A 27682-nucleotide genomic window follows, 5' to 3' on the forward strand; every position below is an offset into this window, starting at 1 on the left:
GTAAATCATTTATATATAAGTTTAAGCATGGAGTTAAACTCACACGTGATGACCTCATTCAACTCTCACTCTAAGTATTTTTTTTTATGTGATTTCAACATTTAGCCAAGTAAGGAAAGTCCTAATACAAGTTCGATAAATACACTTCATACAATACTCAAACATGATCACCTCCATGTTGGAGACTACTAACTCTTACTTAGAACCCATATAATAAAACAAAAGCTCTTACATCCACATTAAATCAATGTAAAGAGCAAAATAAGGCATCGTTTAACAACAACAACATGACCCTATCGCCAACAACTCTAAATACCATTATCTTCAAATATTTCATTCAACACACAACGGTAATCCAGGCGCCTAGCTCCAACGACCAGGATGCTCTCTATCAAGATGGCACCCAATAGTCTCATCACACTGCTCGGTGTCGAGACCACTAGAGCTCACTATCCAAAGGGCGTCCAACGATGTTAGAGTGGAACTCGACACTAGCTTCACTTGAGCTCTCTGACTTGGGATTTTCGAACCAGCACCTGGTTGTAGTAGTGTGACCCCCAGCCCTACATCATCAAAATCATACCAAATTGGTTTTTCTATCCTATGATGCTCAAATCTAATTGTCTAAATGTTTCCACGCTAAATAAATCATAGTTTACCATTGAATTCATCTAGTTTAGATAAACCTTTTTTAATATAACAAGGTAAAGAAATCAAAGCACACAACATTCATCAAAGATACTCAACCAACTTCACAAATTTTCCCATTCAATGCAACCACATGTTAATAAATCCAATTTTTCAAATGTTGAATCCTAATAATTACAAATACACAATATTATAAAGCAATTGATGGAAGCAGCTCCAAGCTCCATGCTAGAGCATCCACGCGAATCAGAAAGACGCGGCAGATTGGTTTGATAAAGGAAAGCGTAGGTGCACACCAGGTGTTTGATGAAAGGTTCAGTGTGTGTTTGGTGTGTGTTTGAAGCCTCTCAAGCTCAGAAGGCCTTGTAAGAGGGAAGGAAGTTGGAGGAGAAGGTGCTGAATAAGCACAAAATGTTTGAACTCAGAGAAAAGAGGTTTGGAGTAATCTCAGCGGCACTTATATATATCTTCTAAGTTGATTTTACAAAGGAGGGAGCCTCTCTTTTATAGATGAAGAAAGGTCTCCATTTCTGACTTGCAAAGCATCTATACATCATAAATGAAGTGTGCTGGAGAAGCTAAGGAGCTTGGAGTTCACGTTTCAGCCAAGAACATATTAAAAATGTGATAAATGTGTAAAGCTGGTTCGCATGGGCTGGGCTCTGGTTGCAGGTGGCTGAGCGCAGTGTTCATTCCAAAAGCTAAATCCCTTTGAAACTCAAATATGGAAGCTATTTGCTTCAATCCAGAAAACACTATTTTCTTCTCTTCCTTTGCCTCCTTTGTTCCCTTTAGCTCACCAAGCTTCTTTGGTTGATTGTCCATGGTCTCCAACCTTTATTTAAGCCTACAAAACAATGTAAATGTTATTTAGCAAAGAGACTCCTTCTAAGACTTAGAAAGAAAAGAGCTTTTTGTTAAAATTCCTTATTCCACTTCCCTTTCTTAGCCTTAGTTTAAGTTGATACTTCTTGGGATGGAAGTCCTTAACGGAGTTGCCATCATTCCCTCCCTCTTGAAAAACGGTTTGTCCTCAAATCGGAAAGTTAAGAAGCACAACTTTGGTTATTGTTTTCCGCTTGGATCAAAAGTATATGTAATATTATTAAAAGGATGTATCCAAAGACAAAAATACAAAAAGAAGGCCTTTTATTATTGACAAAGATTGTCTTATAAGTAGTGTTGGCCTTTAGTTTATGTTTCCTTTCACTTTGTTTTGAGCATTCCCCATCATGAAAGGATGAAACAAAGTGATGTTTTCGAGAAGAAAAGTCAAGGTATGTACCTTTGAATGAAGAATTTAAAAGCATGTATACCTTCTTCTCCTTCGTCTTTTCATTAGAAGGTTACTTATCCAACGTGTCTTTTTCTTTTCTTTCTTTTTCAATTTTCATTTTTATTTTGATTTCATTCTCTTTTACTTGTTGAGGTGTAAGAGGAATCAAAATTATTTGATTTCCTTTGTGGAGAAAAGTTATTTTATTGGTGTAGCCATCATGAGTGGAGTTATGATCATATTGTCATGGCCTACCCAGTAAAACATGCCTAGCATCCATTGGGATAACATCACATAAAACTTTTTCTTCATAGTTGTTAATGGAGATTGGTATGTTTACTTGTGTTTTGACTACTATTTCTTCATCCTCTTTTATCCACTGAAGCTTATAAGGTTTAGGATGAGGAATAGTAGTTAAGGCCAATTTTTCCACTATTCTAGAACTACAACAATTACAAGAGGATCCACTATCCACAATTAATGAACAAGTGTATTCAAAAACTTTGCATCTTGTGCGGAATAGATTTTCCCTTTGTAATTGTTATAATTCTTTAGATTGACTTCCAATAAGTCTTCTCACCAATAACAGCTCTCATTCACAAGGTAAGACTTCTTCCTCAAATATGGAAGTATCTGAATCACTAGAAGAATCTTCATATTCACTTTGATGTTCTAAGATATAAGTAAACCTTTTGGTAGGACATTCATAAGAATAATGTCCTCTTTCTCCATATTTAAAACATCTGGTCTCCCTACTCCTTCCTTTCCGTGAAGATTCTTGGTGAGATTTTTCTTTTTCTTTTTCTCTTTCTCGCTCTCTCATTTTCTCTCTTTCTTTTCCTCTCTCTTTCTCTTTGTCTTTTTCTTTTTCTTTTTCTCAAGGGTCCTCATACCTCGATGGACTACCCTCCCTCTTATAATCTTTCCTGTACATGGAGGTAATAAGGTAAGTCTTCTTAGTGGAAGCTTTTCTTCTATTTTGTTCTTCCACTCTCACACATAGTTGGACGAAGTCATTGAGATCTAGGTAAGGTAAAAGTTCTACCTTATCACGGATCTCATAGTTGAGCCCACTTTGGAACCTAGCTATGGTGAATCTATCTTCCTCTTGAATTCCAGCTCGTAACATGAGTAGTCCCATGTTTTTTCGATACTCCTCAACACTCATGTTTTGTTGTTGGAGTCTATGGAGCTTGTCTATGATCTCCCTTGCATAATATGCTAGAACATGTCTTCTATGCAAGGCCACTTTAAGCTCATTCCAATATTGGATGATATATTCTTGTCGCATCCTTTATTCTCGAATCAAAGATGTCCACCAATATAAAGCAGTGCCTTGAAAAGTCAAAGTTACCAAGGTAACTCTTCTTGCATCATCAATGTGGTAACACTCAAAGATTTGTTCTACCTTCATCTCCCACTCAAAATACTCTTTTATATTATCTCGACTATAGAAAAGTGGAAGGTCAAGTTTTGGTTCCCCATAATGATCTTTATGATTGTGGTCTCCTAGGAGGATGTTGATAGTAGTCATTGTGATGACCTCCATAAAAATTTTGATCACTATGATGGGAATGATTTTCACCACGCTCATTGTTATTCCTATGGGAAGACTCAGCATGAGCCTTACCTTGTTGGCTAACCTTGATCTCAACAATCATTTGTCTAAACTTATTAATCTCTTATTGTTCTTGGAAACGCTCGGCTTGAGTCCTATTAAGCTCTTCACTTAGGTGCACATTATTAGAATCATTTCTAATGCTCTCTTGCACGCTTGAGTGAAGTAAGAAAGAAAGATTTTCAAAAGATTTTTGGAAAACTTGCACAAGTAAAGAGTCTAAAAAAAATTTCATAAACTTGTTTAGATTTTTGGGAAGGATTTCTAAAAATATTCTAGAAGTAAAATTAACCAAATAGCTCCCAGGAAGGAGAGGTGAGTCACAAATGAACAAGCTTAAGAACCAAGTCCTTCCTAGTCAGCGTGTTTTTGGCTGTTCTTACCTTAGTTTCTAGGTAGAAATATTTCAAAAGGTTTTAAATGTAAAAATGAAAATGCTCCTAGAAACCAAAGGAAGGTTTAACTAAATGCAACGCGTACCTATATATCACGGAGACGTAAAATATAAACACACTCAAGCAAATTGAAAGAAAGCAAGGAAATGTAAATGGAAATGCTAGACAATCCTAAGTAAAAGTGCAAGTGACACTTTGAGCCCCTTGACACACTCTCACACTAAGAAGCGTAAACTAGACTTATTACAATGTTCAATTGTGCACTTGGAATTGCATGAAGATCATTTTCCCAAGCCACTTAAGTTGCAAAATTAAAAAGCAAAGTAACCTCAAATGTTCCATGATATAATGATTGAAAAATACATGAAACTAAGGTTAAACAATACAAAAGGTGAAATTTGAAATTCTGGATTGTGTGCAGCTCCAAACAAAGGTGAAAAATGTAGTGTTTGTTGGTGAAGTATTGTTGTATCAGCAAGCTAAATGGCAGCTTTGAGATCAATCCCTGAAGCCAATTCAGCAAGTTCTCCACTTCCTAGTATGCTACCCTATTGGAGAAGGGATTTTGCTGCTTGGATACTTTAATAACATCACAACACCAATGCACAAAAACCAAACCACTCACACCAACATTTTGTTACTGCATTAGATTTCAGTTTCACAAAAGCAGATTGAAGTGCACAATTGAAAGCCAAACAAGTTTAATGCAAATGAATTGAAGTATGGAATCAAAGGATGGAGACAAAAGGAACCTAGGAAAGGCACTAGAACAGACTAAACAAACTAGAAAAATTAAAACTCATATCAAATTCAAAATGCAACAAACTGTTTGATAAAAATTGCAAACTGTTTGATGAAAGTCCCCAAATGAGTATCAGATTTTTAGATTTTTGAATTTTGGGGTTCAAAGCTGGATTGCATGGTTTTTTTTGCTTTTTGTGATTGTATTACAATGCATTGAACATGAAATTGTGTTTGAAAACACTAAACCAGCTTATGCCAATCCAGAAATGGAAATTAAAGAATGCATATTTGAAACAACACTGCAATTTGAAAACTGCACTAGAAAAATGCTTCTAAATTGGTCGTTTTAAATCCAAAATTGATTGAAAGTGATTCAACAACTCAATTGATGCATGAAACAACTTTGTATCATCATTTTAAAGATGTTTAAACATTGAAACAGGCTGAAAATAGATTGCAATGTGAATTCACTGGTTCACTTCCATTTTAAAGCCAATTTTGATGGTTTAAGAGGTGATTCTGCATATAGGCTTAAAAATGACCATTTGAACAATGCACACAACTTTGAAATGGCAAAATAAACTTGTTCAAACATTCTACATGCACAAACATAGCAAGATTCAACAAATCGCACTTGCTATAGCCAATTATGCAACAAATGTTTACCAAAACAACACCAAATTTAGAAATTAGTGAATTGAAATGAGGAAAGTAGCACAAAGACTCTATGAAAGTCCTATTATACTAGATCTAACTGCTGATAATCAGCTAGAGAATTTTTAAACACCTAATACACATGCAATGATATGAGCTCGCTGAAAAGCTCCAAGTGAAACAGTGAACACAAAAACTACTAGATATAGGCAACTAAGCTATGCTTTTTGCAATTCAGTGCTTAATATGAGTTTCCACACCTTGAGACATGCTTAAAAACATCAAACAAGCTTGTGCAATGCTTAAGCAACAAAAAAGTTCCACTAAAACAAATTTATGAGATTGCACCAGATTTTTAAATTTTGTGCAAACTCTGTGAAACATGAGCAATTTTTTGCAATGCTTTAGCTCATATGATCAAGGCTAGACATTGTCTTACTGCCTTATATGATCAATATATGGCTACACATGCATCAAACACATTAAACATGACGTCACAAACCGAGCCACATCACTCTTCATTCCTGGCCACCAAAATGACTCCTTGAGATCATGATACATTTTAGTCATGCCTGGATGCATACTAAAACAACTTTGATGTCCTTCCTCAAGAATCATTCTCTTCAACTCACTATTATTAGGTATACAAACTCTTCCTCTGAACTGCAGAATACCACTCGGTCCCAAAGCAAACTCTTTACCTTGTTCACTACCGATCAGTCTTCTTGATTTCTGCAACTCTTCATCTACTGACTGCTTCTCTCGTATTCGGTTTAAGAGTTCACTTTCCACTACTAAGTGATAACAGCTGATACCGTTCGACTCTAATTCAACTTGCAGCTTCAAATCTCTAAAGATCTCAATCAAACTCCATTCTCGTACCATCATAGCAGACACATGCACAGTCTTCCTACTCAAGGAATCAACTACTACATTAGCTTTTCCAGGATGGTAAAGTAAATCAAACTCATAATCTTTTATGAATTCCATCCATCTTCTCTGCCTCATGTTCGGTTCCTTTTGATCAAAAAGATACTTTAAGCTTTTATGATCACTAAACACCTGAAACCGAGCATCATAAAGATAATGCCTCCAAATCTTCAATGCAAACACCATTGCTGCTAACTCCAAATCATGGGTTGGATAGTTCTTCTCATGAGTTTTAAGTTGCCTTGAAGCATACGCCACCACCTTCCCTTCTTGCATCAGCAAACAACCCAATCCTTGATAAGAGGCATCACAAAATACTTCAAAGGGTTTGCTCGTGTCAAGAATAACTAACACCGAAGCGCTCGTCAACCTTTGCTTTAGCTCTTGGAAGCTATCTTCACACCGATCGGTCCATGCAAAAAGGTTGATCATTTATGGTCAATTTAGTTAACGACGCTACTATCTTAGAGAATCCTTCAATAAATCGCCTATAGTAGTCCGTCAATCCCACAAAACTCCTGATCTCAGTGACCGAATGGGGTCTCTCCCACTGAAGCATCGCCTGTACTTTAGCAGGATCCACCGCTATACCACCTGCTGATATTACATGTCATAAAAATTGCACTTCTTGCATCCAGAAGTCACAGTTAGACAGTTTAGCATAAAGCTTGTTCTCCCTCAACACACCGAGTATTTTTCTAAGGTGATCCTTATGTTCTTCATGTGTTTTAGAATAAATAAGTATGTCATCTATAAAGACAACAACGAATTTATTCAAGAATGGTCTGAAGATACGGTTCATGTAATCCATGAATATGGCGGGAGTAGGGATGTCAACAGGTCGGGTCGGGCACGGGTAGTACCTACCCGCAACCCGACCCGCCGGATAAAATTGTACCCGCTACCCACCGGGTACCCGTTTAAAAAATACCCGCGGGTATTTTAAAACCCGCGGATACCCGCAAAAAATAAAAACAAAATATTTAATACATATTTAAAATAAAATTTAAATAAAATTACAAATATATATATATATATATATAATATAAATTAAATATAAATTAAAATTTAATTTTAATTAAATTTAACCTAATAAAATATTATTTTATTTTATTTTTAATTAATTTACTTAAAAAATATATAAATTATTTTTTTTTATTTTTCGCAGGTAACGAGTACCTGCGGGGCGGGTAGTATACTACCCGTACCCGACCCGTTTAGAAGCGGGTATTAAAATACCCGTTACCCGCGGGTAGTAAATATCTGCTGATAGTTACTACCCGTCGCGGATTTTACCCGCGGATACCCATTCCCGCGGGTAAAATTGTCATCCCTAGGCGGGAGCATTAGTAACACCGAATGACATTACTACATATTCATAATGGCCATATCGAGACCGGAAGGCTGTCTTCAGCACATCTCACTCCTTAACTAAAATTTGATGGTATCCAGACCTCAGATCTATCTTAGAAAACAAAGTAGCCCCATTTGATTGATCCAACAGATCATCAATCCTTGGTAAAGGGTACTTGTTCTTAATGGTCAACTTATTCAACTGCCTATAATCTATACAGAGCCGAGAACTACCATCTTTCTTCTTGACTAGCAGTACAGGAGCACGCCAAGACGATACACTTGGTCGAATGAATTGCTTATCCATCAACTCTTCAATTTGCTTCTTTAATTCAGTGAGCTCTGCTGGAGACATTCTATAAGGAGCTATAGATATCGGCCCTGCTCTTGACACCAAATCAATTGAGAATTCCACTTCTCTAGGAGGAGGCAACCCTGGTATCTCTTCAGGAAAAACGTCCAAAAATTCATTTACGACCGAACGGTCTATCATTTGATTACACTGCACCGATCGGTCTAAACTCTGCTCACCCATTTCCACTTCCAAAAGAGATAGTATCAAGAAGCAACTAGCACCTTCCAATATATCCTGTCTCAACTGACCGATTGCCAACGACTCTTCTTGTTCTTCATCTGGAAACAAAAGCTTCATCTCTCCACAATCAATAAGAATGCAATTGGCAGCTAACCAATCCATTCCTAATATCACCTCTAACCCTTGAAGAAGTAAACAAATCAGGTTCACTTTGAACCGACGACCCTCAACTACTATTGGACATTTAGTACAATAAGTAGCCGTCCTAACCTTTCCAACTGTTGGGGTTGACACCACCAGATCAAACTGAAGCTCATCTACTGACAATCCCAACTTCTCAACACATTCCTTCGAGATAAAGGAATGTGTTTCCCCCAAATCAAAAAGCACACAACAAGATATTCCATACAGTAAGCAAGAACTGACAATAAGATTACCTGAACTTGCTGCTTCCGTTCTTGTTAGTGCATAAACTCGGCCAGCAGCCTAAGCTCTTCCGCCACCATTACCACCTCTAGGCTAAAACCTTCCTGCATGTTGTGGTTGACCACTAGATCTTCTTCCCATATTACAATCTCTCTCATAGTGCCCTACACTCCTACACCGATTACACCATCTGCCACTATCCTTTTGAGGACAAACCGACTGATAGTGCGGACCCCCACAAGTAAAACATCTAATATGAGCTGGAACGGTTTGATGCCCGAACGGTACTGGAGGTCTTGAAGACTGACCTCTAACTCCTGAAGAAGAAGGCCGAGCATAAGGAATCTTCCTAGAACCAAGACCACCCCTGGAGAAAATGGGTCCTCCAACGTTCAACTGTTGCCTTTCCACTTCCATCTTGGTCTTCTCTAAGACCTTGGCTCTCTCCACCAAAGAGGGAAACTGCTTGATGCACAAACTAACCACCATCAACTTGAGATCCCCTCGCAATCCATGTTCAAATTTTCTACACTGTCATTCCTCATTCATGGCCAGCATATGAAACATCAACAAATGTTTAAATCTATCTCCATATTCTGATATTGACATCCCTCCTTGAATCAATTCAAGAAACTTCACCTCCTTAGCAAACCGAACACTGTTAGGGAAGTATTCGGCATAGAACTCCGTCTTGAAGATTTCCCAAGAAATAGGAGTATTGTTGCTTTCTAGTAGCATCCTCATGCTACTCCACTAGTGACTAGGTTCTCCCATCTACATGATCTCAGAATATGCCAATCTATTCTCTTCCGGACATCTCTTGGCATTATAAATTCATTCCATATCTCGAAACCATTGGCCTGCTTCATCCGGGCTGCACTTGCCATCAAACTTGGCCGGATGATGTTGAAGAAAACTTTCAAGACTCCACTCTTGCTGAGGATTAGCATAAGAGGTAGATGGTCCAGTTGTGGTTCTGCCTCTCACCATCAGATCCACATATTGTCTCTGAGATACCTCCGTTGATAACCGAGCGGTTTCCAGATGTTGTAGAGCGACAATGTTCTGTTGTACTAATGCAGCATTCTACTGCTGCATTGTCGTGACTACCGACTCCATCATTCTCATTAAATCTGATGTATGAGAATTCGTAGTTGGAGAAGAAGAAGGAGACTGAGATGCCATCTCTGATCATTCATAGCGAAAGAACCATCAATCTAAACCAAGGAGATAAGGATATTGTCTAAACTAACACTAAGTACACATCACAAGCATAACATACTCATAACCTACAAGGTTATAATGAAAGAACTGCTCTGATACCATTAATGTAACATCCCAAAATATAACAATAATATATCATAGATTAATCACATATAATAATAAGATAAATCAGTTCAACCAGAGTTAGTAAAGTATTTAACATTACAGTTATCCAAAATAACCATAAAACTTAAAAACTTTACAAAGTAACATAAGTTTGACACAAAACATAGGAATAAATCGAACAGTGATACAACATACTGTATAAATCGATCGATTTGCAAAAGGAATACTAAACCTATTGACCGAATGGTCCAATTCAAAACTATACACAATAGATGACCGAGCGATCATAACTTAAGCGACAGGATCTTCGCCTTCCAACACTTGCTCCACCGAACACTCATCACCTTCTGCTCACATCCACAGGATGATCATCACAAAGGAAAAGAAAGCCGAACAGACAAGACAAGACAGAACAAGAAAATAGGGTAAGCTATTGTAATTTAATTATAAACACATATATACATTCTATGCAAGTTCAATCCATATGAAACCGAACGGTACATCATACAACAATGAATACAATTCATCACATACAACCCAAACATCATAATTCATATAAATATATATAAACCGAACATTATGACTTGACCATCCGGATTGTATGAAGATGTAGCTATAGTCGTCCTTGCACTTGTGGTAGTGTAACAACTGACACCAATCGAGCTACTACCCAAGGTTAATCCCATAATACCTACCTCCGCACCCTGAGGTGGTAAGACCTCCTGCTATTCTCACAAATGATATACCTCTCTTTATATGAGAATGATACTCATAGAATTTTAGGATAAACGCCAGCTTAGCATATTCATATTCATATTGTACAAATCAATAACCATACACGAGACATTCCACCTTAGAATTCTCTTCCACAGTAATCAAAAGTTCAACCTTCTCATTTTTACCACAATCTATCATTCATCATTTATATTTCCATTCATAGAATAAAGAGAACATGTGAACGTTGGAGACCGGACACCTTCACAGTTACCCAATCGAGAGAACCGAACGGTTCATAACAAACAAAATAGAAGAAATTGACCGAACACTATTATTGACCGACCACCATAGAAACCAACTACTAGACACTTAGCCCAATCCAATGTGATTTCTAAGTTATTTTAAACCTATTCCACTGAACCTATTACACACAACTCACCACTCACATTTTCACACACTCTCTTCTCTCTTCTAGACTAACTGAACGTTCTACAATAGGAACTCCAATTCAGTTCACAAGTCTCGGCCAAACACAGAATTTGAATACAATTCAATCAAGCATACCATCATTCATACATGCAAACGTTCATACATCAACTTCAAACACAAAAAAATATAATTAAATCACTAGCTTCCCTTACCTTGAATAAACTAGGCACTTCCTAAGCTTCCACCACTTTGACTAACCAGCAACCACTTCTAAAGCAACTTACTACAAATCTGATCGGTTAAAAAAATGGACCAACCAGAGGACCAAAAACAGAAACACGTTCAGAGACAGATAGATGAAGAACACATGCAAGCGGGACAGTGCTTGCATGTTCCAGAAAATACCGAAACTTAAAAAGGAAAAATGATTTTACTTACCCACTTCACACAGCAACTAGATTGATGGAAAAGAACTTCTTGCCACCAAAGAAGAATTCAAACACGGCCTAGATGATGATCAGAAGAAGAAGAAAGTGAGGATTTTTAGAGAGAAGGAGGAGAATTGTAGAGAGAAGGAGGAGAAACTCAGAAATCTTGAGAGTTAAGAAGGAGGTGCATGGAAAAAGTGGCTCAACATTTGAAAATTTTGCTTATATACTACCGTTAAAAACCGATCGGTCCAACCAGTTGCATACACCTGTCTTCCACTTTCTGAATTTTCTAAACCCTCACACCAACACCTGGCTTCAACTTACTACTGAATTTAATGGTTCTGAGAGAAATCATAAAGAGTTAAGATACATTATGTCCAATCCTAGTGAATAATGTGGTTAGTTACTTCTATATATTCTGAATACTAGAAAAAAAATAATGATGAATGCCTCCAGCATCCAGCCTCCAAAATGAGTCTTCACCTTATCTAATTTTAGATCAAGTTTAATTTTAATCGTGCAAAGCCTTCTATTTATAAATTTTCCCAAATGCTCTAATAGGCTAAATTGAACTAGGCCTGAAATTTATAGTTGAACGAATTTTAGTGGAATACTTTGGATATATATCTTTCAATCTTTGGAGATTTCGTATATATGATATATTATTCAATCTTTTAATACTTCCAACTATCTACAAAATATTTCACAAAGTATGACAAAGGATCAAGTTAACTACCAAAATGTGGAATATCATTCTCAACTCTTAAATGCAACTCATCCCCACTATACCTATAATGTAAACTACTATGATCCCAAACACCATCATGCAAACTTAAATGTTGTCAATGATCACTCATGTTGTTGTGAAGAAGAAAGTTTTCCCTAAGATTTTCAAATTTCACAACTATGAATGATAAAGATTTTCCTAGTTCCAAGTAGCTCTAACGAACGAGAGGTGAATCACAAGTGGTCAAGCTTATAAACCTGAAAAGGAAAGAAGAAGATTCACAAAATGCTAGTTATTTTTTTTTGGTTCTGTGGTATATGTTCTCTGTTTGATTTCTGATACATGTTCTGGTTGTAATTTGTTGAAGCTTAATACAAACTGCACATATTATTATCATCTTCTTCTCTGTTTGATTTCTGATACATGTTCTGGTTGGAATTCGTTTAAGGTTAATACAAATTGCACATATTATTATCATCTTCTTCTTTGTTTAAGTTCTGATACATGTTCTGGGTTTCTTCTGATGTACTTAGTATTAGGATTTGTTGAAGGTTAATACAAATTGCGTATATTATTATCATCTTCTTCTCGATTTGATTGAAAGAGTCTTTTATAGTAATTGGCCATAGGAAAATTCCAGAAATAGAAAAAGGGAATACTCAATTGAATTAAAAGTGGGTTCAATGTCCATGTTTGTGAAACCTAGTCTTAATTTCAACAACAGGGAGTCAGTGGTGAGATTGGTTGAGTGATAGAACCTATTATTTGTAGATAACAGTGAGTGAATGAGAGTGTGCGTGATTAGATTGAACTACGCATGACTGTGGCAGTAGCAGTTTTCGTAAATACCAATAGGACCAAGCTACCGAGCTTAGGATGTCTTGGTCGGGCTTCACCGCCAGGTTGCTGAGCTTAGATTGTCTTAGCTTGGCTGACCTTGTTGGATTGCCAAGCTCATGTGTTTTGACTGGGCTGCCGAGCTTAGAGTTTTGGCCGGGCTGTTGAGTTCACTTGTTTTGGCCAGGTTAACCTAGCCGACCTTGCCGAGATAACCATGCTGGCTGACTTTGCTAAGCTGCCAAGCTCATGTGTTTTGACCAGGCTAACTTGGCCGGGTTGCCGACCTCAGAGGTTTTGACTAAGCTTGTTCTCTTTTCTGACTTTTTTTTCTTAGTTTTTGTTCCAGTTCTCTCTATTTCAATGCTTCATATTTTAATTGACATATTGCATCTTCACGTTTTATACGGGTACAAACTTGCAAATTATAAACTTTTTACAATCATATTGGAAATTATTATACTATCATACTTATCTTATTTGATAATTACAGTTTGCAAAATTATTAACTATCATATCCATTCTCGGATTTATTACATTTTTTTATTATATTAAGTTTTAAACTTACTTTCAAAATTATTACATCATGTTAAGTTTCATACTTACTTGATAATTGTAGTTTTTAAAATTATTAACTATGATGTAAAATTTTAGATTTGTTTGATAATTATATTTTTATCACATTGAATTCCAGATTCACTTGATAATTAAAAGAAAAAATATAAAACTTCTGAAATTAAAAGAATGTTAATACTTGTCGAGTCAAAATAAAATTTTAAACGTATTTTTCTTTATCATTTAATATTTATATGTTATATTTGATTTTTTGTGGAAAAGAAAACTTTTAAAAAATTACATTAATTTTCCACACTTAATTAAAGAGATTTGTCTTTCAACAGATGTTATGGGTGTTAATACCTTTTCCACACTTAACCAATTCCGGAATTCAAATTTAGTTACAATGACCATTTTTTTTAGTTTTCCACAAATTATGGTTATGATTGCTTTTATAATGTTTTTAAAAAAAAAAAGATTTTGTTCATACTCATAATTAAAAAATATCCTGTTGTAGTGTACTCGGTAGCCACTGAAAGAAGCCTAGCTCGACGAGGAGTTGGGCCGATCGGTTAAGTCGGAAGGGTCAGGGAGATAGTTGGTCGACAACTGATAAGTATTAAAGGTCAATTAATGCGATGAGGAACGGAACGTATGACTTTAATGACCAAATAACAACCAATAGGAAATAAAATATACTACATTTGATATGGAATTGATTAGCAATTAATGGTTATTATTAAGAATTAGGTCTATAAATATGAGATTTAAGTTTAGGTAAAACATCTTTTTCTGAATTATTATCACTTTGATCTCAGTAAAGCTAAATCTGACTTGAGCGTTGGAGTGTTTCTTGCAAGTGACAACCGATCGGAAGAAGGAGGGATTGTAGTGAAACACCTGTAATATGAAATTATAGAGAATAAGTCAATCTATGAATTGTTTGACTTATTCTTAGAAAATCATATCTAAATATTTAAAAAGACAATTTAATTTCTTATTGACATAAATCAATCATGAATTATCTAGCTTATTCTTCGAAAAACATATTAAAATATATAAGGAGCAAAATTAATTCCCGAGTTACAAATTTGAGCATAAAGTTGATTTGGTCAGCTGTGATAAAAGATCGATTGAGTGACACCAGTCAAAGGAAAACCAAGTTAGCTTTAGTCGAAGGTTTACCAAATTGTACTTAGCTAAAACTCAAGTTGAGTCAGCACCGACCGAAGGTTAACTGTGTTGACTCGTATAAAGGTTGATTGTGTCAACTCGATCGAAGGTTGACCGAGTCGGCCTAGTAAGCCCTGCATGTCGGCCAAATCAACCGAAGGTATGTTGAGTCATATACGACTAAGGTTGGCTAAGTCAGTTGCGGTCAAAGGACAAGCTTAGTCAATCCCAACTAAAAGTCGAGTAAAGTCAACACTAACTGAAAATCGAGTCAAGTCGAACATAATCAAAAGTTAAGTCTAATCAAACTTGATCAAAGGTTGAGTTAAGTTAGCATTGATCGAATATTGAGCCTAATTATCCAAAACATTAGATAAGTCAAGTTGATCCAATTCATAATTGATAAATCTAATATTAAGATATATTAAACCAATCATACTGAATTTAATCTAATTGAAAAAGTGAATTCAATATAAATTTAATCTAATTTAAATTTGATTGGAAAAACTATAAATCTAGTTTAGTTTATATAGTTAAAATAAATTATAAATTCAATGTTTTTATTAGATCTAGATTGGTCTAGACTATATTTTGAAAAATGTAATATATGTAGTTTAGATAAAGTTGTAAAATTTTCTTAAGATTCGATGCAATAAACCCCGATGTTTTTTTGTGAATCAATTGTCATTTTTGGTCGTTTGGGTATTTTGTACTAATGTAAAGTTTATTGATATAACAGTTTAATTTTAAATTTGTTTCAAAGTTAAAAATTCAACATTATAAATATTATATTAAATTATTATTCCAATTAATAATATTTCATGATATGAAAATGCTAGTGAAGTTCTATAGTTTTATTATAATAATTTATTTTTAATACCAACTTATTCAAATGTTGGTTTCTGAAGTGTCTTTACATTTGTTTTCCTAAAATAAAAGCGGTCGTTAAGCGTTTATCGTTTAGTGGTGATCATAAACTTGAACAAAATATAAATTTGCTACCATCATTAAATTTTACTTTCTCATGCAATTGGCTTAATTTAGACAAAAGGGTTAGTTACATTGAATTCTACAAAAGCTGAAAATATCAAATTAAACATTTTAAAAGTAGAATGATTAAATTAAATTTTATGAACAAATAAAGGTATTATATAACAAGAAAAAAAGAATCCTAGTCAACTTTAGATATGTGTCATTATTGGTCTTCCTGTAACCTGTTTATTAGTTTCGTGGAAACGTAGTTCTGGTATGCTTCTAGGATAAACACCTATGTTTTCAAAGAAATAAGACGTAAAAGAATATAAGTTGGTAGGTTTGCGTAACAGTGGAAACTTAATTAATGAATAAATTAATGAGAATGACATCCTTATAATCATTCACCCTTTTTGACCTATTTGTCCGTTTGAAAATCTAAAGTTTCGTTTTGTCTTTAAAAAGGACATATCAAAGGATTAAAGAAAAAAGAAATATTTAATTATTTTTTAATATATTATATTAAAATGATAAATTTTAAATATAATTTTAATCTCATTTATACATTATAATTTAATTTTAATTTTTTAAACATGTAAAACATTTTACATGTAAAATTTACTTAGAATTTGAAACTCAAAACGGCTTAAATATTTATTCTTCTTGCTTCAAAATTTACAATATCTAAAATAAGAATTTGGAGCATTTTTATCTTAACTCCCAGAGCTGGTATGAACACAAAAAATGTTATTTAACATTAAGCAACTACCTCTGATTTGAAAATCTTAAAGTAATAACATGTACTGATACAGAGAACGTGGGACTAAATAATTGATGATTTAAAAAGGAAAAAATAAAGCTGGTTTTTCAAATGATTAATAAGACCAAGGTGGCAATTCTAACTACTTTAGATTATAATCTATTTGATTATTACGAAAGGGTAATTAACATATATTTGGGAATTATGAGTTTCTCTGTCGGCAGAATACAAAAAATAGTCTTTCATAATTAGTCATTGCCCAAGTGGAGGAGTGCAATATATTTTTCATATTTTTTTATGTTTTGTTTTTAGTTTGTATGCCGATCATTTTAATTTATAATGATTTTTTCCTCTTGGAAAAAAAATCACTTAATAAGAAATTGTCACTTAACGTTGACTACTCTATTTTGTTGACAAGCTTTTCATTGTAGCCAAAGCGCGTTTTGTTTACTGGTTATTAAAATCAAACTTTGGTGGGGACATTGCCTTAATAAGAGAAAGTAAACTTTTATTATTCAATATTAGTAAACTCCAGAAAAATATAATTGCTTTTTGTCCTTAAAAAGACTTATAAAAATGTGTTGATGTTTTTCGTTTAATATAGTAGTATTGTTGTTTAAGTGACGAACGGAGGATAGGTCACTAATGCGACTTATGATTAATGAATGTAATATAAAATAAAATATTATATATATATATATATATATATATATATATATATATTTGTTTCTATTTTTAATTTATGTTAACAATTTTTTATTAAAGCTTAACATTGATGAGAAAATGGACTACGTGTATTTTTCTATAAGAAATGAAATTTGGATGACTGAAGACTGCAAAAAAAAAAAAATAATCTTCTCCGTTTCTTAGACTGTGTTCACATTTTTTTTATCAACAAAAAATTATATAAAAAAGAAAAACATTGGAGGCTCAAATTCGTTTATAAAAAAAACATTTAGATTATGTTCACAGATGGCATTGTGTTTTTAATTTTCTTAAAGAAAAATAATTGATTTTGATATTTTTAAAACGATTAGATTTTAGTATCTGAATATTGATATAAAATTAAAAATTTTAATATATTTTAAATTCCAAATTAAAAAATGAATAAATATAATTATTTTAATACAATTATACGGTTTTCCAATTAATATTAAATCTTAATTGACTTTTAAATAGTAATTTTTAAATGGTATAAATAACTCAAATATTACTCTAAAATATGTAAAATGTGTCAAAATTTTGAATAAAAACGAATTCAAATTTCGCATCAATAGTTATAGAATTATAAATATATTTAACTCTTTTTAAAATAATTAAAAAAACATTTTAACTTTTAGGAGATGAAATTTTGTGGAAAAAAATATTAAGGGACAAAAGAAAATTCTGAAATTAGGAATTAAAAATATATTTAAACACAAAATATGTAATCAAACTGAGAATTAAAGAATGTTTAAATATAATAATTAAAATTTTAAATAAAGGATTACCTATTCAATTATAAAAAACAAATAAGACAAAAATAAAAACAATGGTATGTAACAATGACATTATAATTCAATTCCGATAAACATAGACATGAATAATGAAAATATTATAATTCGATAAATACACTTATTCAATAAATACACTTAGTTTCATATCATGATTATTCTGTACAAGATATAATTACTTTTTATTTATTCTAAAGTAAAAACTTTTAGTTTCTAAAGAGTGAGGTATTGCCATAGTACTTTCTGAAACATATTAGTTATGTTATGAGATTCCTTGTTAACGGCGATAAACTTTAAAATTTAGAAACTATAACGAGTGTGAGTTGTACAAGTACAAGACAACAATTTAATTTCAAGATTTTATTTTATATTATTTTCTTATTTTGAAGAACTGCCATTACCCTTTCAAAATTTAAATAATAATTTACTCTTCAACCTTCTCACTCTTACATAAACAATCACACACTTTCATATTTAAGAAAATAAATTATCACTAAATAATTTAAGTACAAAACGAACTATGTCTCCTATTTATATACTTTCTCTTTCCATTTGAAAAATCTACAATGCTCAACTCTCTTCTTCTTCCATTGTATCCCTCTCTCCTCTCATCTTTTTCCCTCTCTCCAAAAACTTCAAACTCTCTTCAACATGCGCATATTTCCCATAAATCGTGGTGGCAAATGGCGAGGTCGGTTATTATAATAATCCAGCTTACATATACAAGTGCAAACCCATTAAATAATTACATTGCAACAAACAAACACGACATTGTCCATGTTCATGTATAGTATTTCTTATTTCTTCAGAAGAAAAACAAAACAACGACACTCTAACCAAACATATGTTTTTCAATTGTCATCTCCACGCCTTCATATTCTAGACAAATATCACCCTTTTATAGTTTCTCTGACCACGATGTCACATAAAAGGCAAAATAAATAAACTTTATATCTTTTGAAAATTATATTTTATTACAAGTGGTTAAAAGTTTATATTATTGGAGAAATCAATAAGCTTGTAGCCGGTCAAAATTTAAAGAGTTTGGTTGGAATAAGTCTTTTTCTCCTTTATCATGAGCTTATTCATATTTTAATATTAAGAATATTAAGAAGTTGACTTGCATTTTACACATGAAATTATATTTAATAAATATTCTTATAATCATAATAATTAGTCTCATAATCATGAAATTATATATTAATAAACAATTTGATAATTATCTATTAGTGAATAATATGATAAGTCTAATAAATAATAAATTTTGTTAAGATAACTTTTGAATAAATTTGATATTATTTAAAAAAATAAATTATAAATTTAATTCAATTTTATAAATTTGACTTTTAAAATATCATCTATTCTTAGTTATATATATATATATATATATATATATATATATATATATATATATATTCGTTTTTTAGATTTATTTTATGTAAGATTTCAATAGTCAAAGTTCTTAAATTAGTTTTATATTCAAAAACCTTTGTATTATTATTATTACTATAAACTCCAAAATATAATTACATTGTCTTCACTCAAGTCTCCCACAATTAAGGTGGTAGGTTAAATTAATCTCATGCAAGAGAAGTTCAAGCACACACACACACCTACTCCATTCCTTCCCACATTATAAATTCTTGCATTCATTGCTCTTCATGTACTACACTTTCTCTAACCACCATAACCATGGCTACCAAATTCCTCTTAGCGTTCCTTATCATCTCCTGCTATGTGCTCTCCATCTCAGCAGACAAAGAAACAGGTTTCGTGGGGTCAGTAGATCCTAAGTCCTTAAGCTACAAGAAGAAGCACACTTTTAGCCACTTCAGGTTCTATTGGCACGAAATCTTCAGTGGAAGCAACCCTTCCTCGGTTAGAATCATTCCACCACAACCAAAGTACACCACAACCACCAGCTTCGGTTCTGTGGGAATATTCGACAACGTGTTGACCCTAGGACCCGAGTTGTACTCAAAGGTTGTGGGGAGTGCCGAAGGTTTGTACTCCTCTGCTTCACAAAAAGAGTTTGCCCTTTTGGTGATTATGAACTTCGTGTTGACCGAAGGGAAGTACAATGGTAGCACCATCACGTTCGTGGGGAGAAGCCCCATCGCTCACAAGGTGAGGGAGATGCCTGTGATTGGTGGCACTGGTGTTTTCAGATTTGCCAGGGGCTATGTTGAGTCCTCCACCCTCGCTTTTGATCCCCAAACCAGGAACAACACAATTGAGTACAACGTTTATGTTTACCACTAACTGTGTATTTTGAAGGATGTTGTGGAGTTTCATCATTGTAGTTCTTGTTCTTGAAAAAGGCTTCAGTATGCCACTCTGTTTCTATTTATGTTTCCTCTTTTGAGGTACCATGGAATAAAATCATCTTTGAGCAAGTTTAAGAATGGTTAGTGTTTGGATACAGTACATGAATAATGGATATATAAAGTAGACTTTTTTGTGAGGAAAATTGATATTGATGCAAAGAATAAGCAATAATAGTTTTTGGGTACTTCTTATAGTTTTGACACATTTAAAAATGTTATATATGAAAGAACTTTTATTTTATATATAAGATAAATTTAGTTTATCGAAAACTAGTTTTGAATTTTTTTTAAATTTTTGACAAGTGATTATAGAAAAATTATATGACCATCATTCATGTCATGTTCAATTTGTTTGAGCATAAAGCGAGTTACTAACCAAGTTTGAATAGTCTACACATTTTAAGAAATATTATTATTTGCAAGAACTGGCTACCTAACAGAAAAGATTTCACATTAACAATTAATATATATATATATATATATATATATATATATGCTGCACAGCTATTTTTTGTCCAATTGTGTAATGTACTTTATCACGTCTATGGGTTTATAATATTTTATTTGTCAAGAATAAAGGTGATTCAGAGGTAGACAGAGACTAAAATCCTTAATTAATATTCGCTCCTAAAAATGTTGTTAAATATTAATAATACTATTTTTTATTCACAAAAATAATTGAAAGAAAGCTACTATAATTAACCTTTGAATTATATATATATATATATATATATATATATATATATATATATATGTGTGTGTGTGTGTGTGTGTGTTTTTTCCTTTTACAAAAATTAACCGTGATTAATTTTATTATGTGTCTTATAATCAATATTTCTTCTCGTACTAAGCCAGCTTAATATATCCTTGACTATTGTTACATGTTAAATATGGAGAGTGTATAGAATAATTGGTGTATATGAAAAGGACGAAGTGCAAAAAAGGAATAGCCATTCATAATTGTATGAGAAGGACACATGAACGACCAAATACATATTGAGTGCGAAAGATCAAGATTTGTAAATTATGTTAAAGGAACTTGTCGCTATCTACTATTATTGTATAATGCCAACCAATAATGTAAGAATGCTAATATTTTTTTTAAAGGTGTACTCCAGTTAGGAAAAAAGTTCGTTTGCGTTGACATTTTTATTTGAGTAAATTATAGAAATACTTGTAAAGTATAGTATAGTTTAGATGTAAAAGTATGACATTAAATTAATAATAATAATAATAATAATAAATAAGATTAGATTTTAGTAACTGATAAAGACATATTTAGGTTATATAAGAGAAACACACAAGCATTCGTGGATTGAATTAAGTGTGCAAAATAGATTTCATATATACTAGTGCAAAGTGCTAAATCGATAATCCTATATAACGATCATTCTCATATAGACGATAATTTTTAAAAATTTATTCAACTTTATCATAAAGGTTACATAAAAATTGTTATCAAAATCAAAATATAACGATAATTGCATTTGAATAACCATAGTATTCACTCTTTTATGATGGTTAATTTCAACTATCATTATATTTTTAGTTTATATTCTTGTGCGCGTTTGATTTTTTATGTTCGTTTTCTTCTTCGTTAATAATGAAAACATGAAGATATGGGGAATGAGAAAAACATAAGTGTAATCATAGGATGAGATATGACTGATCGAATATGATTGTGTGTTGAGTCGAATGGATCGAATGGATCGAAGGACCGAAGTTAGGGATGACAAAAAAATCTATGCCCGCAGATATCTATGGATAAAATCCGCGACGGATAGTTGGTACCCACGAATATTTACTACCCGCGGGTTGCGGGTAGCGGGTCGGGTGCAGGTATTATATTATCTGTACCCGCAAATATCCGCTACCCGCAAAAGATAAAAATAAAAATAATTTGTATTTTTTAAAGTTAAATTTAATTAAAATTAACATTAATTTATATTTTATAAGGTTAAATATAATTAAAATTAAATTTTAATTTATATTTAATTTAATATATAGGGTTAAATATGTTTTTAGTCCCTAAACTATCAAGCGAATTTGTTTTTAGTCCCTCTTTCAAAGTAAGGTACATTTTAGTCCTCCTCCTTCAAAAAAACCTTAATTTTTGGTCCTCCCGGGAGGATAAAAAATTAACGTTTTTTTTAAATAGAAGGACTAAAATGTACCTTACTTTGAAAGAGGGACTAAAATGTACCTTACTTTGAAAGAGGGACTAAAAACAAATTCGCTTGATAGTTTAGGGACTGAAAACATATTTAACCCTAATATATATTATATTTTATATATTTTTTGTAATTTTATTTAAGTTTTATTATAATATTTTATAAAAATATACTTTTTAGATATTTGTGGGTATCCGCGGGTATCCACGGATATCTGCGGTATTTTTTAAGCGGGTATCCATGCGGGTAGCGGGTGGATTTTTTTTTTGTCGGGTCAAATTGCGGATAGACACTATCCGTGCCTGACCCGACTCGTGTTCATCCCTAGCCGAGGTACTAAACAACCGATTGGTCACGAAGTAGTTAGTTGAGCAGAGTTAAAGCGCAATCAATACGATAACTGTTATTGATGAGTGGTTAAGGTTGGCATTAATCACCATTAAAAGGTAAATTAATTTTTCAGATTCTTTTAAACTCTATAAATAGAGGTTTAATTTTGAGGTAAAAGACACTTTTTCCACAATTGAATTACTTTAGACCTCTAGAGAAAAATTCTGACTTGAGCGTCGGAATGTCTTCTGTAGGTCAACTCTCTCAAACCGATCGGTCACCTAGAGCAGAGTAGAAGTAAATGTTCGTCCAAACAGGAGTGCTGCATAGGAAGTATCCTCTTCCCATTCCAACATAACCAATAAGGAAAAGGCTTTTTTTTCAAACTGAAAGTAAAATTCCAAAAATGATTAAAAGATAAAGATTTCTTATGTGACATAGAAAGGAGGAAAATGTTACCGATGAGGAACATTGGTATCCTGAAGATAATGAATTTGATGATGTTACAAAGTGAAGAATAAGAAGACTTCTATTGTATGAGTTTAAAAGCATTTTTATATAAGAGAAGACACCAGGACCGTGCAGTTAAGACTGAACGGTCACTATCAGTCAAAGACCGAATGATATGTCATAGTTGAAGGCTGGACGATGTATAGTCATTCATAGCCGAACAATGTTCAAGACCGAACAGACACTCAGGACCGAACGGAGTTGAACATTGGCGAAACTAAGTTGAATATCGAACGGTCACTAACACTGGTCGAACACAAGTTGTGGATCGAACGGTGTTTAACACAAGCCGAACGATATTGTGTCCAACTAACACTGTAGAAGAAAATGTTAAGAGTTGGAAAGTTTACAAGTATTGAGCCGAGTAGTGGAGAACATGACCGAGACCGAGTAGTTAACACCGAACACTGAAAAGCTGCAAGGAGACAAGTCAAACGGCAGAAGGCAATCAGGGCTCAAACCGAACGATAAGAGGCTGTGACGAATCAAACCGAGCGGTAGAAGGTGAAGAACTCAAGTCGACAGGTTGACGAGTTAAATATCCTAACCGGTCCAAGTCTTGCATATAATCGATTATTACTTACAATAATCGATTATCATTGGCAGTTGGAATGCGTCTTTTCATTTTCAGACCAGTAGATTATAAATCTCTTTCCGAGAACCTTCAAACGATAACTTTGCGAATTTTAGAATACAGTGTAATCTAAGGAAGTTCTCAAGTGCTGGTTCTTGCTCTTGTCAAGTCTTGTGAATAGGAGAAGCTCACGCTTTGTGTGTCAAAGGTCGGAGCGGTTCTCTTCAAGCTGGTAGAGTTGTTGCTTCTGGTTCGTTTGTCGAAGGAAGTTCTTCCGGTTCGTTTGTCGAAGGAAGTTCTTCCGGTTCGTTTGTCGAAGGAAGTTCTTCCGGTTCCTTTGTCGAAGGAAGGTTCTTGCTCCATTCTTCCGGTTCGTTTGTCGAAGGAAGGTGTTTTTGTTATTGTTATTTTCTATTCACTTTCATTGTAATTGTGAAACTGTTTTAGTTAAAAAGTTAATCACTATTCATAGTGATTAACGACTGGACGTAGAATCTTTTGATTCGAACCAGGATAAAAATCATTTGTGTGATTTTTCTACTCCCTACACACTCTTATATTTTCTACTCATCAACTGTTTGATAAAAAGATAATAAGAAAATTAAAGGAACCAATTCTTAAATTGATCGAACAAGCTCTTTGCTTTTAACAATCTATATCGTACTCTATTTTAATATTTCTGCTATGGAAAATCTATACCAGTTGTTCCAACAGAAAACAAAATAAATATGAGTGCTTCTCCCTCCGTAAGGACTTCTTCCTACACCTTCAATATACGAAATTTTTTTCAATTAAAAAGAAAGTTGGTAAGTAGTAATTATTGCTTACCAAATTTCAACAGCTAATCACTTTCATTTAATTGTTCTCTTCACCAGCTAAGCAATTTCAAAAGCTAATCCCTTTATTCTTCTTCACACTTCTTCTTCACCGCACATACTGTCAGAGTGGTGCAGTAGAATGTTTAGTGTAAACAATAAATCAAGAGGAGGTGAATATGTTTCTTATCACAAATGTGTGTCTTTAATAATTCTCTCTTATTTTTAATTTTCTTAGCGAATAAGTAAACAATAATAAAAGTAAGGAAGAGAGAAAATTGCGTAGATAATTTTATACTAGTTCAGATTACAAGGATCGTACATTCAATTGCTCCCCAAATAGAGATTAACGTTCCACTAGCACAAAACCAATAAACGATTACAATCACACAGAAAGACAAGTTTAGGATAACAAACTTTACTCAGCAACAACAACAACACTATCACAATCCTAGTGATAGTTCTCATTCTATGCCAACACCAAGTTCTCAAAGCCACAACACAAGGATTACACAAATCCTAGATCACACTTATCACAAAACAAAATACTCAAATATGTTTTCATGTTTTTGAAGGAGAGTCTCATACCAATATATAAATATCTCACTCAATGACACCTCCAAAAATCTGTTGTCCGCTTTTTCTCGCATGATAATCGATTACCCACTTAAGGTAGTCGATTATGCATTAATGAATGCATAACGGCCAGAAACATGCCTAAAAAATCCAATAGCTAGTCATGATAATCGATTATGGTAAGTCATAATTGATTATGGATAATCAATTATCATATGCTAATAATCGAATATTCTAGAGACAAAATGAGTTTTTAGCAACCTTTAAGAACCTCTCTATGATAATTGATTATCTTAAGTGCTAATCGATTATCGTAGAGTTTTTGTGACTCCAAAATGAATTTTAAAGCATACAATACATGGAATCAACAACAAATTAATCCCTATACATAAATCTACTTATTACAAAAGTTTTAACACACAAACAAGTTTTCATGAAGGTCTTCTTGCAAATTAAGCACTTGAGACTTGATTTGACATCATCAAAACTTCTATCTTCATGATTTTGCTAACACATACACCTCTTCTTCTTCATCGTCTGTCTACACCATTTCCTTTGCGTACACTTGCTCACTGCCATTTCTTTCGTCGTTGTTACACCATAAAGGTTTTCTTTTCGTTTTGATTTTTCCGTGGATGGATTGTATATAATGTTGTTTTGGTTGTTTGAAACTGGAATATGGTGAAGAAAGTCGGAGTTTCAAAAATCATCGAGGCCTTAAACAAATTTTGAAATTTGTAGAAGGCCTCGACGAATTTCGAAATCCGTTGAAGGTCTCCTCGAATTTCGAAATTTGTTGAAGGCCTCAACGATTTTTAAAACTCGTTAAGGCCTATTTTTTTCCTTAGTAAGAAACCTCTTATGTCAAAGGTATGTTGTTTTCCTTCTATGTTTTAGTTGACAATGACATGTTCCTTCTTCACATATAGGGCATGTTATTTTACCTTTAGTTTTATAAGCATTTAAATTACCATAAGCTGGAAATTCATTGATTGTACAAAATAACATGGCATGCAACTTGAACAAATCACCGATGTACCCATCAAACATATCCACACCTTCCTCCCATAACATCTTCAAATCTTCAACTAATGAGGTTAAATAAACATAAATGTTGTTTCCTATTTGTCTTGGACTCAAGATCATCAAGGATAACATCACACATTTGCATTTCATGCACAATCACCAAAGTAAATTGTAAATCACCAACATAGACCACGACCTATGTTTACTGCTCAAGTTGTCCAACAGATTCATTCTTCCTATAGCAAGTCCAAACCTGATGTTCCTTGAATCATTAGAGAAATAGGGAACATGAAATCAATATTCTTTCACTAAAAACCATCTATCGAATGCCTCAAATTTCCATCTTTTATATGGCCATATGCATGTCATCTCATGATTTTTGCATCATTTGGGTTACTGAATAAGCGTTTCAACTGTAAAACAAGAGGAAGATACTACAAAAATATTAAAGGAGAAGCCTTACTATCACATTTAAACTCAACTTCTTTTTGTTTGTATCGTGATACCCTTCATTGTGGACATTGATGTAACTTGACAAACTCACTCTTGTATGAGACACAATTGTTTGAACATGCATGAATTTTTTTATACTACATATCCATGGGACACAACATCTTCGGGCATCATAATTGCATGTCGGTAATGTTTTAGCTTCCGGAAGCATGTCACTCAATAACTCAAGCAATTCTGTGAAGCTTTTATCAGTCCATCCATTTCTTGTCTTCACATTGAAAATTCACTAAAAAATAACAAAAATATTAACGTACACAATCCATCGAAAGCAACCTATATCCGTGTTAATGAACAATTTTCGACGGTGAACCGATGACTACAAATTCGTTGGTATTTTCATTGTAAGTACCATTATTGGACGGATATATCCGCCGGTATATTCGTATGTAAATTCCAGGAAAAGCCCAATGCAATTTTTATTTTGTCTATCTCAAATTCACATAATTATCATACCTTCACAACAATAAACAATCCATATCTAGACAATCAGACATATATTGACATACATTTTTGTACAAAATTTAAATAATTTTCCATATATTGATTCATTATAAACGTCTAAATCTATGTCTTGATTGTGGTCAATAGCTTCACCAACCAAGACAAAGTGATGTTTGTTAATGTTATCTTCAACTTCTACATCTTATTCATAGTAGTTTTTTTTAGTATCAATTTGAATACCCTTAACTAGAGCATTGGAATCTTCACGACACTCACTCAATCTGGATTGAGCTACTCCATTTATTTCAACTTCTAAATGTAGTTTTATGTCATTAAACGCATACACCTTGTGCATTTAACTTTATCTCTACAACTACCTTGTAGGAATAATACACAT

At 33.3% G+C, this 27682-nt stretch overlaps 1 pseudogene; it reads left to right on the forward strand.

Annotated features, from left to right (window-relative positions):
- Nucleotides 1–19655: 19655 nt before the first annotated feature.
- LOC148190901 (dirigent protein 22 pseudogene) lies at nt 19656–20407 on the forward strand (annotated as a pseudogene).
- Nucleotides 20408–27682: the final 7275 nt, after the last annotated feature.

Source organism: Vigna umbellata, chromosome 11 (genome assembly GCF_029865625.1).
Source record: "Vigna umbellata cultivar VRB3 chromosome 11, Vumbellata_1.0, whole genome shotgun sequence".
Taxonomy (NCBI): Eukaryota; Viridiplantae; Streptophyta; class Magnoliopsida; order Fabales; family Fabaceae; genus Vigna; species Vigna umbellata.